The 13612-nt window shown below is 39.0% G+C and overlaps 1 long non-coding RNA gene and 1 pseudogene across 1 annotated transcript in view; both read left to right on the top strand.

Annotated features, from left to right (window-relative positions):
• The window catches only part of LOC135365612 (uncharacterized), a 224384-nt gene that overhangs the window by 208280 nt on the left and 2492 nt on the right, over positions 1-13612 (top strand). The gene's annotated exons all lie outside the window — the stretch shown is intronic.
• LOC123836573 (large ribosomal subunit protein P1-like) lies at positions 10715-11060 on the top strand (annotated as a pseudogene).

Raw genomic sequence — 13612 nt, 5'->3', positions numbered from 1 at the left:
ACGCTTACATGAGACACTGTTTGAAGAGGACATCATCATTCCTGGCATTTAGTGTCTGATGTATGTTCATTCCCTTTCCTGTGACTATGAACAAGATGTGAGCATTGGCTCAGGAGCTCAGGTTTTAGCGGCAGTACCATATTCTCAGACCCATCTGACATGAACACGTGGTATTAACTATTTCAGATTTACTGGTGAAATCATATGAAATTCCACTTTCTTAAAATCAGCATTAATTCATGCAACATGGATATCTGCTAGACTCCCTGCTAAGCTCTGGAGATATCAATGAAGTACAGTCCTCATCTTAAAGCAGTTCTGAGTTTAGGGGAAGGCCCAGCACATAACAGACAAGGATTACTTCTTGTCAATCAAGCAAGGAGGATGGAGGGTGAAAAGGTATTGGGGTGGGGGAGGCATTTTTAATAAGGACTCTGAATGAATCAGATGGAGGTGGCTCAAGGAACCTACTTAAAAAAACACAGCTCTTAAATACATTCATTCTAGAAGTTTAATTTTTATGAGTAATTTTTTTGTCCCTCTTACATTTAACTATAAAAATCAAGCCCACTTTATCACCTTTTCTTATTATGTGCTCTTATGTTGGTTTTGTTTTTTTTTTTTTTGTAACCTCAAATCCTATTTACCAAGAAAACCACTCTTTCTCCCACATCTTCTCCAATCATCACATCAAAAGTAGCAGGCGCTCAAATAATTAAATTCACTGAGCTCTCTCAAAAATGTAGATCTCCAGGCCCTGGATGGCTCAGTCAGTTAAGCGTCTGACTGGTGATTTCAGCTCAGGTCATGAGCTCACTGGTTGTGGGACTGAGCCCAGCCTGGGGCTCCACACTCAGCGGGGGGTCTGCTTGGGATTGTCTCTCTCCCTTTGCCCACTTGTGCGCACTCTCTCTCTCTTAAATAAATAAATAAATCTTAAAAAAAAAAAAAGTAGATCTCTATGGGTGTGTTGTCCAAGCCACCAAGATTGTGCTGAGGTCTCTGAGCACCACGGATACATATGTACAAGTTCACTGCTTTCGAGGCACACGGATACATGCTTGGTCTCAGTTGCATATCAGCGTCAGGGTTTATTCGGGCGTATTGAGCCTGAATAAGGAACGAGCATTATGTGGTCCCCTGGTCATTGTGTAACACTAGAGCATGCTTTTGTTTGAGTTTACTGTTATAATGCCTTGTGGGTTCAAGTTGTATTTATATGGCACGCTCACAAATAAGGGGAAAAAGAAAAAGGTTCAACTAGCAAGCTGATCGTGTGCCCTTTGTGGGATACTGACGATTTTATTATTTTCTAACTTGGCCAAATGAGTGAAGTATCTTAGGAGGTAACAGGTACAGATTTGGACAAGTGTTCCATCTGGTGTAGGTTATTTTTGTTCCAGCTTAACTTCTTGAAGATCTATTTTATACGGAACCAGCGTGTATACTTGCATGGGGCTTCACATTTATGTTTATGGAAAGGTGAAACCCCACGTGCAGACTGAGGCGCCTGGCTCTGTAGTGTCCAGGCTCATTTACAGCATAACTGCCCCTTCTACCACCCGGGGCACTGCCGATGTAGCAGCTCACTGCTTTGATTTGCCAGAGTGTCGGGGAGAAGAGTAAGTACGACATTCCTATAAGGTAGAGCTGATTGCTGGCTTCTCTTCTCACCATAATTTTTTTTTTCCCAGTTGAGCCTGTGTGAGATGCAGATGGCTCAGTGATCCCATTATGCCTGGCATCTCACACATCTTAACCAATTAGAAAAGGCTGTAGAGAATTACATGGAATTAATCCCATCCAGAAGATGTAGGGACAGCCTCAACTACTCAAACTCTAGTTCCTTGATTTACAATGTCACAAGAGCCCCTTGATGGGATTAAAGCCATGTATCTCCAGGCAGTTTGTCTATTATTTCTTGTGAACTCTGTGTGTGTGTGTGTGTGTATGTGTGTCTACAACTGTGTCAGCATTTGTCGGGGGTTAACAGTAAGCTCTCACATTCATTTTATTCAATCTGCCAAGCCATGAGGCCCTTTGAAAATGGCCACTTCTTTTATACTTATAAAAAACATGCCATTTAGTTGACTTCTCTTGACTTTTTCAAGTGTTTGTTTTGAAGTTTCATTTATACAGGAACTAGGCATAATCACCAATAAATTTAACTTTAATAACTCAGACCCTGGGAGCCTTTCCTGGTTGGCAAAAACTTCCCTACATGCTGCAAATCCTCCTTATGGGATATCCTATTTCTTATCTGGAGTTGAAAGTCAGGATTAATCCAGATGATTAAGAAAATCTTTCTAAAAGATACTCTGCATCCTCTTTAAAATTAAACTCTCCGTGGAAGTTTCCTTTCTTTTCTTACTAAAATCATAATGTCAATGATAAAAGTAAAAGTAGATCACAGGAGTTTGGGTGTTTTCCCTAGGTATTTTTAAAATTCAAAGACAGTGCGATCCTCCCTGTTTCTTAGACCACAAAAATGACATTAGAATATAATTTTCAATCTAATTACTAATACTCAATATTCCTTTTACAATGTATTCAATATACTAAAGAAGTTACAGGAGTATATAAAGGAAAAGTTTTTGATTCTTTCAATGAAGTTATCCATTTGAAAAGCTCCCACATCATACGTACCACATGTATGTGCTTCAGGAAGTACACATACACGTACACACCCACACACAGAATTCACCTGCTCTGTAAATTCTGAAAGCCAGAAACTCTTCTGCAGATAGCATTACTGAAGATTTCCCTCCCTTCCTTTTTGCTTTCTAAGGCCTGGAACTCCAAGGCTCCTTCCCAGACAGTCAGATATGCTATAAAAAGTAACATCAGCCATGGGAAATGTAGAGGGACAAGGGGTATGCCATAAACAGGGATAAACATCTTCCTCTATGCAACCCTGCCAGATCCCTTTAAGCAGAGAACTGCTCCTTGTCTCCACTGTGGCCCCTCTTTCCTGTCCAGGGACCAATGAATTGGGGCTTTCCCTCCTAAGTGACCTACTGTGAGAGGCTTAGATAAGGCACAAAGTTGCCCTCAATAGACTTCAAACCCCCACCTCTGGAACAAAGTGGAAAAGTTATACTTTTGTTAGCACTCTATCAAGGAGAAAAAAACCCAAGGAAAACATCCACTGGACAAAGCCTACTTTGTGTGCCGAGAAACCCTGATCCTGGACTATTGTCTCTGGTCTTATTTATGCAAGAAATGATTTTTCAGAGTTTTAGCAAAATTATCAGCAGGGCAATTATAATACTCTATGTTTATTTGGTTAGTACACTATTATCTAGGGGAAGAAAACATTCAAAAAATTTTCTTTAAACAAAAAGTTACAGAGGAAAGAATAAAATGTTCATTTCTGAATAGGAAAGCTTTCACTTGTGAAACGCCCTGATATGATAAGAAATGTACTTTATGCCAAACCTTATGAAACTTATTCTATACATGTGCTGTGTAGACATATCATATGCTTATGCTTTTTTATTATATAGTATATATGTATACATAATATACATTATGATTCCAATCCTTTTTGTGTAAATAAGTGCATCTATGAGACCCAATGGCTTTTCTTGACTAACCCCAAATCCAAGTAGGCTTTAAACTATATGCAGTGCTTTCAGTTTGTGGGAGAGGCAGGAAACGGAGGGAGAGGTAAAGAGCACCAGAGCAGAGAGAAAGAGTAGGGGATGCATGGGTTTAGGGGCTCCATGGCCCAGGTTCTGAGTCTCAATTCCACACTTTACTCATTAAGAGACCCTAATAAATATTATTTTATTTTGATTTTTGAGCTGTAATATTAGGATAATACTAATATCTCCCTTACAGACCTGCAGTCACACATGTAAAAACCTCCATTGCAAAGTAGGCATGAGAAATAAGCTTTAAAGATGGTTAAGTGCCAGAGGTAGGTAACTGCAGAGTGACTCAGTTTTCTTTCTGCCTCCCCTGGAGAGGACGAGGGGATCTTGAGAAGTCTTTGCTATATTATGCCAGTGAATTTTTAAGCTAAAATCTGTCATCCACTCAACAAACATCTCTTAGTGATTCTGGGCCAGGCTCTGTGTCAGATACTAGAAGAATTCTGGAAAGTGATTCAGGGAGCTGCAAACATTTGATTTGAATTTTATTTGAGAAAAGAATAGAAATGGCAGGTGTGTTTGATGTGCTGTTTATTAACTCTCTTTTTTTTTTTTTTTAAGATTTTATTTATTTATTTGAGGGAGAGCAGGAGCAGGGGGAATGGCAGAGAGAGAAGGAGGAGCAGACTCCCCACTGAGCAGGGAGCCTGACATGGGGCTTGATTCCAGGAGCCTGGGAGCTGAAAGCAGATGCTTAACTGACTGAGCCACCCAGGCGCCCCTAAATTAACTCTTTTGACACCACTAATGTCTTAACTTGTACACTCAGGTTAACTCATTTTTGTGTAGACTCAGAATATAACTTCTCCTGCCTTCTCTGAAAATATTTTTATTTCTAAATGTGCCATTGACTAGAAACGTAATGATGCTTAAACGTTCCTTTAAAAATTCAGGCCCACTCATGTGTGCTCATGTATAAGCACACAACTGTGTTATATGAATGCTGGGCTCGGTTAAATGCTGTGTCAGGCCTGGGGATCTGCCCAGAACCTGCTCTGTTCCCTATGTAACCACACATTTGTGCAAAAACAAATGACAAGCTACCCTATTTGACAGTTTACGACACTGTAAACTTGGGTGCTTCTCTTCTGGCTTTTATATTTATGAAAAGGAATGAACAGTTATTACATATTGCTGATGATACAGTTTTTGAAATGAAATATTCCTACCCACTTTTTCGGAGAGTATATGGAGATTGCAAGGGGAAATCTGCAAAAGTGTTACCCTTTGTAAAGACTTCTGGGGTTGAATTAGGATTTTATTCTTAGTACTGTGCAACCAAGACGAAATACAGCAAAAAATGAAATACTGAGATTGATTTCAAATTACTTTCCAAATAAAAATACTGGCTGTGCTCAATGATTGATTTAGTAATAAGTCGATGTTATAAATTAATTATATGAAGAAATACACTAGTAAAATAATGTTTTGTCTGTTTCTATGCCCGGGCGTCAAGTGCTATTGAACAAGTATGGAAACCATGGCTCAAGGTATGACTTTTTCCAAAAGGAAGGTCATGGGAAGAGAGCAGTAGAAGTGCAGCAAAAGTTCTGCTTAACACAGTGCTATTTTCATTGTTTATGGAAAAAATGGAAATGTAAGCCCCAGACATGTAGTTTGCATGGTAACACGGACAGAAGTGTTCTATATGACATAAGTGAAAGTTGAATAGAATTTGGGTGAGATGGTCTCAAATCATGTTTTACTCATTTTATGCATAAGATCCCTTTCATAAAAACATTTTCAAATTGCATCTGTCCCTTCCCACAGACTCAGAACCATGCATATATCTGGACAAGGCTCATGTGGATTCTTCTGGTTCTGTGGGGCTTATTTCTCCTTTAACTGAAATGTCAATTCGTCCTTGATTTTTTAAAAATTGTGAGAAACATCGCTTGGATGTTCAAAAACGAAAGCACAAGCTTTATAAATATTCCTGTGGGAATGTTTCCCCGCTGTGGTCAACATTCAGAGTGGAGTACATTCACAGTGTCCATCATTGTTCTATTAAGACCAAGGAGTAAATATCACTTCCTGTTTCTGGATCCTACAAACTGAAAGGAAGGAAAGAAGAAATAGGGAGTGACCTGCCAGCTGCTAAAGCTGATGCTTCCCCTTTGATGAGGATTGGACAGAGGCTATATGTTGCCTCCAAAGCTTTTGTGCATTTGCGGAAGGGGTGGAGGTATTAGAAAAGCCTGTATTGGGGCACCTGGGTGGCTCAGATGGTTAAGCGTCTGCCTTTGGCTCAGGTCATGATCCCTGCGTCCTGGGATTGAGTCTCGCATCGGGCTCCCTGCTCACTGGGGAGCCTGTTTCTCCCTCTACCTCTGCCTCTCTCTCTTTCTCTGTCTCTCATGAATAAAGAAATAAAAATCTTAAAAAAAAAAAAAAAAGAGAAGCCTGTATTGATGCAGTGCCCTGCATGGGTAATGGTGTTCAATTATTATTCCATTTATAGTCTTGATAGTTAAATGTTGGCCTTTAGATTAGTGATAATTTACAGTTACTTTTTGATCTGTTGCACCTCTACTAGACAATTAAATAGATGCAAATTCCCATCTAGAAACTAGGAATATATTTTATTGTATCTTATTCTCTAGGGCATTTGTGATAGAACTGTCTTCCTAGTTGCCCATTTCCTCATCACCTGGCTGCCTATTTCTTTTGATCCCCCTGGTCCAGTGAGGTCACATGCCTCTCCTAAAGTCTGTTTGCAGGTTAACATTGGTGGTATCAGCCTTGCTGATGCTACTTCATTTCTCTAGTGCTCCTTCTTCCAGGGGACTTGTCCTACATTTTTGTTCATTTTCTGTTTCTAAGACTAATCCCTTTTGTACTTCTATGTCCATCTTCATAGGGTTTCAACAGGACTCTCCTGCATAGAACCCAAATGACTTAATATAAATTCTGTCATTTTTCATTTTGGAACTCTGCTCCCCACCCCTCCCCAAGACTAGGTTAACATGACCAGTATATTACCTTTTCCAGAATTGGAATAGCCTCTATCAGTCACCACCCAACTAAACTGAACATAAATTAGTGGAAAGATCCTTAATCATCCAATCTCTCTCATCCCCTACACGAATCACTTAAAACAAAAGACACTCAGAGTTAATCATCTGAAAATCCTGCCAATGTAAAAAATAAGCAAAACTTCAAAAACGTGTTAAAACAGGTGGAAAGGGATGTATCCTTATGCTTAACTGAATATACATTTGAAATCATTGTTTTCCTTTTACAAAATAATTATGTGGGGGCAAGAGTAGCCTAGAGGTTAGATTTGGTCTGAGTTCTTGAGATACAAGCATGATGGGGACTTATTCTGTGTTCTCAAGCAATTCACTCCTTGCATTCATTTCCCTAACTATAAAATGGAAGTAATTCCTCCATCCTGAGGGGCCTGGGTCTTACTGTCAGAGAAGGGTGTTGGAATCCACTGCTGAAAGGCATTCAGCAAGTTCAAAGCACTAATATTGAGAAAGGTTTATCATATTTATAATCCTTCCCATGGGTATAAAATGATTCGTCCTAGTTTTATTCCCTACACAGACTAAAAGAAGAGCTTCAGATTCTTCAATACTATCAACGTAATGCAGTGCTCCAGCTCTGTACACGGACAAAACTCTTCCCATCCTCTTTTGATTTGCCCCATGCGCTGAGCCCAAGACAAAAGAACGCACTACTCACAAGTGGGACTCATGTGAAAATTGAAACTTCATGCTCCATTTTATTAAGGGCCTTGCTTTCTTTCAGTGGGTTAGAATAATTGGGAATAAAGATAAACACTGTAAAAAGACATGAACACTGAATTAGTCCAATAAAGTAAATGTGAATCAACTGCTCACCAGCAAACCCAGTGGACAAATGGGGGAACTGCAAGAGTCAAAAAGCTATTGATGAATCCAATCCATTATTTCCCCAGGCACTTTATTTAAATACATTATTTGGATCGATAGAAACAATACCTCATTATAAAACACATGAGAATTGTCGCAATTAGGGTTTTCTTCAAGAGAATAGTGAGCCCAGAAGAGAAGAGAGCACCGGGCGGGCAGCATGGATGGATAGGGGAAAGGGTGAAGGCCCAACAGAACTGATGGTATCACAAAGTTATAAAGGGAGAAAAGAAGAAAGATGACATTCGATGTGTGCCAGGTTTGTGCCAGGCAGTATGCTAAGCACCTCACATGCATTCTCTCATGGAATCCTAATAAGGAATTTGCAAGATAGGCATCATGATTTTTTCCACATTATTGAAGCTGAGACCTTGGGTCATTTTTCCAGGTACTAAATAATAGAACAAGAAATCTTTCTGGTTTCATATGAGTCCCATTAGAACTGTTTCTACCACATTCTGACACCATTTTGGGAAAATGTCTGTTGAATCTGAAAATTGTTGTTAGGTTTTTTTTATTATAATTTGTTAATAAGCACACCAAAATAATACTGTTAGTTTTCCTCTTGGCTTAGTGTATCTCTTTCACTTCTGTGTGGCCATATTCCCTTTTCTCCAATCATAGTTGTATTGAAAACCTGTTTTTTTAATAATTAGATTGAAATCTGTTTTAAATATGATACTGGTGGTGAAAATATACACATAGCAGGTATAGTGCTTGGTATCTCCCTTATGTTGTGATGATAAAGGTGAAGAGGCATTGAGATGAAATTTGAGAATCTTAGAGAAATTTTGGCAAAACGTATAAGAAGAGAGAACAATTTTTTGAACACCTCTTTCAGGAAATTTGTTCTGAGCTGTGTACTAGGAAAGGAAAACCCTAGTTCTTGGAAATTCTATGAGGAGAAACCAATGTGTGGATTGTTCTGAAGAAAGCAACTTTTGTCCCAACCATTTCTATCCCTCAGTGTCCGCCTCCAGAGAGTCTCTAGAAAGGACTTTCCCCTTGTAAGATTAACTCTGAACTGTCCCCTGCCTCCTAGTGCCTCAGGACTCCCTCTCTCCATTGCTCTCTAGGTTACCTTTCTTTACTTCTCAGATCTCTAGTTTCACTCCCCTGACAGTTCCTCTCTCTTCTCTGAGACCCTGGGGTTAGGAACTGCCTTTGTTTCTGCACTAGATGTCCACACTTCCAGCTGCTTTCAGAACAGCATCCGGGTTCTCTCTTTTGTCTGTCAAACTGAAGGATGAACAAGGGCAGAGATCCACAATGTTTCTTCTTCACTGACCAGAAGAGCACTGAGTTTCATCTCATCAAGGCCTGTGTAGGAGCGAGTATCCATAACTGGAAGTCCCTGTGGGGGCTTGGTACTCATAAACTTGGACAAGTCTAAAACTGGCAAGGAAGCTAGCCTTGCCACACCCAAGTGTGTATTTTTTTGGGTGCACAGTATTTTGAAGTAGCATTTGAATTTCACATTGTTTTAAAGTGGCTTTTGCTCTCTAAGATTCTGATGGTAAATATCTCTTTTACTACAGAGAATGAGGTTAAGGGAATGGCAATTGAAGCTCAGACCTACTGCTTTTGAAACACAGCTCTGAGAAGACATCCTGGTCTCTGGCACATGAAACTATCTAAGTATGGGGACTAGGAGAGCCTGTGTTTAGGAGCTTGCTCTGCTTTTTTTTTTTTTTTTAATTAAGATTTGCTCCATTTGGGTATTTACAATGTCTCTCTCCTATCTTTTCTTGTTACCACTTTTTTTTTAAATCTTCAAGTTTTAAAATTCTTTTTTTCTCACTCTCCCTATTTTTTTTTTCCTTTTGGTATTTTTTTTTATTATGTTATGTTAATGACCATACATTACATCATTAGTTTTTGATGTAGTGCTCCATGATTCATTATTTGTGCATAACACCCAGTGCTTCATTCAGTACGTGCCTTCTTTAATACCCATCACCAGGCTAACCGCCCCCCCTCCAGAACCCTCAGTTTGTTTCTCAGAGTCCATAGTCTCTCATGATTCATCTCCCTCTCCGATTTCCTCCCCTTCATTTTTCCCTTCCTGCTATCTTCTTCTTCTTTTTTTTAAACATATAATGTGTTATTTGTTTCAGAGGTACAGGTCTGTGATTCATCAGTCTTACACAATTCACAGTGCTCACCATAGCACATACCCTCCCCAATGTCTATCACTCTCCCTATTTTTGACTTTTGTTTTTATAAGTTATCATCTTTAAGAGAAGCAGGAATGATTTAAGCTCATGAAGAGAAAGGTATTCATGTATACCAGCCCTATACAATAGAATTTTCGGAGATGATGGAAATTTTCTCTATCTGCCCTGTCCAATACAGAACTTGCTAGCCATATGTGGCTACTGAGGGCTTAAAATGTGGCTTGGTGGCACTAAGCAATGACAACACACTAGAGACTTGGGGGAAGAATTATGAAGAGAAACAAGGTAGAAAAAAAAGACTCTTTTAATTCTATGATTAAAGTTCTGGATTGCTTGTTCTTCCCCCACCCCACCCCCACCCCCGAAAAATGGCTTATGTGCATGAAACCTGCCAAAATGAACACAGCAAACACTTATAGAACTGAAATATGGTGTGCAATACCACATTTACAGATTGGACTCAGAGAAGCACACAGGTGAGGGAGACCAAAATAACACTGCAAAGCTTTTGAAACTAAATTAACATTCAAACCACAGTCCACAAAACTGAGTCCAGACATGTTCAGGGTTGATTGCCTGCTAAAATATATGATTTAAAAAGAAACCTCAGTCTTTTAACATAATACTCAAAATGTTCAGGAATCAATCCAAAATCATTCATTATACCAAGAACCAGAAAAGCCATAGCTCAAATGAGGAAAGTCAATAACATATGCCCTGCCAAGATCACACAGAGGTTGGAATGAAATGACAAGGTTTTTAAGTAACTGTCATAAAAATACTCCAACAAGCAATGCATGAAAGGGAAAACTGAAACAAAAAGCAGTGGGAACAAACAGAAAACAATAAAGGAGCTGACCTAAATTCTATCATATCACTAATGACTTTAAAAGTAAATGGCTTAGCCCCCTTTCCTCAGCTGCCACTGAAGTCCTCGATCACACCGAGGAAGCTTCACTTCATCCAGCCACTCGGCCGCACCATGGCCTCGGCCTGGGAGCACGTCTGCATGGACTCAGCCCTCATCCTGCATGACGATGATGTGCTGGTCATGGAGGATAGGATCAATGCTCCCTTTAAAGCAGTGGGTGTAAAGGTTGAACCTTTCTGACCCTGCTTGTTTGCAAAGACCCTGGCCAATGTCAACATCAGGGGGGCCCATCTGCAATGTCGGGGCTGGTGGTTCTGCCCCAGGAGCCGGTGCTGCCCCATCAAGAGGTCCTGCTCCCTCCACTACCGATGCCCCAGCTGTGGAGAAGAAAGTGAAAGCAAAGAAAGAAGAATCAGAGGAGTCTGACGATGACATGGGCTTTGGTCTTTCTGACTAAACCTCCTCTGTAACCTATTTAATAAAAAACTGAACTCTTAACAATAAAATAAATAAATAAATAAATAAATAAATAAATAAATAAATAAATAAATGTAAATGGCTCAAACACACCAATTAAAAGACAGAGACTGGCAAAATGGATTAGAAAATATAATCCAACTATGTGCTGTCTACAAGAAGCTCAGTTCAAATATAGGTATGATATAGGTAACCTAAAGTATAAGAATGCAAAAAGGTATATTGTGTGAACATTAATCAAAGAAAGCTGGAGTGTCTATATTAATATCAGCCAAAGTAGACTTCAGAGCAAAGAGAATTAACAAGGACAAAAAGTGGCATTATAAAATTGTAAAAAAGATCAGTTACGTAAGAACATATAACACTCCTAAATATGTATGTACTAAGCAGCGAACCTGCAAAAATATGAAGCAAAAATTGCAAAACTGGACGGAGAAATAGACATCCCACAATTATAGCCAGGGCTTCTCTTAGTAATTGATAAACCACCAGCCAAAAAAAATCAGCACAAAACCTGAACAAGAATGTTTGTAGCAGCTTTATTTGTAAATCAAAAACTGATAACAACATAAATGCCTTCCAACACGTGGATGGATAAACAAATTATAGTATATCCATTGCTATAGACTGAATGTGGACCCCCACTTTTCAAATTCATATGTTAAATCCTAATGCCTATTGTGATAGTATTTGGAGGTGGAACCTTTCGGAGGTGATTAGGTCATGAGGGGGGAGTTTTCATGAATAGGATTAATGCCCTTATAAAAGAGAACCCATAGAACTCTGTTACCCCCTTCTAGCATGTGAGGACACGGCAAAAAGATGGTTGTCTGAAGCAGAAAATGGGCTCTTGCCAGACACCCAATCTGTACACAGATTGATCTTAGAATTCCCAGCCTCCACAATGATAACAAATATATTTCTGTTTTTTAATAAACCATGCAGTCTATGGCATTTTGTTACTGCAGCCCAAATGGACTAAGACATCCATACAATGGAACAATACTGAAACAAACTGTTGATATATGCCATAACCTGATGGATTTCCAAGGCATTATGATGCATAATGAAAAACCAATTATATTAATGTTACAGTCTCAAAATGACAAAATTATATTGATGAATGACAGATCATGTTTGTCAGGAGTCGGGTTGGAGGGACAGTGTGATTGTAAGAGGTGATGAAACAGTTGATGATAATCTTGATGATGATCATGGTTACACAAATCTATATACATGATAAAATGTCATAGAACTATACACCCCCCAAAATGTGCATATTAAAACTGGCAAAAATCCAAACCATATAATTATTATAGTAATTAGATAGTTAGATAATAGTATGGTACCACCATCAATTGGTTGGCTTTGATAACTATGCTGTGGTTATATAAGATATTATTGGGGGTAACTGGGAGTAGAGTCCATGGGAACTCTGTATTATTTCTGCAACTTCTGTGTGAGCCTTAAATTATTTGAAAACAAAAATATTTTTTTAAATGTGGCTAGATCAACGGATGAACTGAATTTTTCGTTTAGTTTGATTTTTATAAATTTAAATAGCTGCATGTGGCTACTGGCTTTAGTATTAGACCATGCAGGTCATTACTAAGTTTCACCAAATAACCTTTTGATTTCCCTTTGCTCTTATTCCAAGGCTCCTGAAGGAAAGTTTCATGTATGAAAAATTTATCCAACGCATAAAATATAATCTATATTTTTTCAGTCTCTCTCATCAAGTACAATACTATACCAAATCAGAGCATAATGAAATTCAAGTTTGAAAAGCAATGCATTTGGTCATTTTATCATTTTTTATTCCATTCTGATGACTATTGTGGATCAACTCAGCTAAGTTGTAAAAGTTTTAAGACTTATAACCTTGTTTTGTAAGCTCACTGAATAGGAAGAAGTCTATAGTTATTTAGAACCTTAATTATCTCTTTTTACTAACAAAATCTAAGCAAGTTACTACCTCCAAATCCCTAGGAATGAACAGTTGATCTTTTGACTTTCCCTGCCAGAATAAGTGACTTTAAATCTTTGCCAACACAGGTTAAGAGATCAACTCTTCTCTCAGAGCCCACAGAAGCCAAACTCCTCTGACTTGCAGAAGGGGTTTGATTCTGTCCCCTCTTTTCATTCATCCCCTTCTACCTTTCCCAAAGCATCCTCACTCTAGATAAAATATACAAGCTTATGATGAGGCAAATTTATGGTGTGCTGGCTCAACCCTCCTCACTTCCTGCCCCAGCCCCACACAAAAGCAAGAGTCTAATCATAACGAACTGCCCAAGCTTTCCTGGGGGCACTCAAGGGTGGGGACTCTTAAGGTTATTTTGGGACAGATTGCTCTAAAGTTCTTCCAACCACTCCTAAAGTGATAATGGAGGCTTGTTGGGACCCCTCACCTTGGGGAAAGGCTAAGCCTAATTGTCTAGAGATTTCCAAAAAGGAATATTAGGATTCTTTTCAGTGGTATATGGGGGGGGGGGGGTAGGGAGTGAGCATTAATACTACCATTGTTTAGGA

The sequence above is a fragment of the Mirounga angustirostris genome, unplaced genomic scaffold (genome assembly GCF_029215605.1).
Source record: "Mirounga angustirostris isolate CCGP_5_RB_7025 unplaced genomic scaffold, mMirAng1.0.hap1 SCAF_8, whole genome shotgun sequence".
In the NCBI taxonomy this organism is placed as follows: Eukaryota; Metazoa; Chordata; class Mammalia; order Carnivora; family Phocidae; genus Mirounga; species Mirounga angustirostris.
This window is presented reverse-complemented; position numbering and strand designations above follow the sequence as displayed.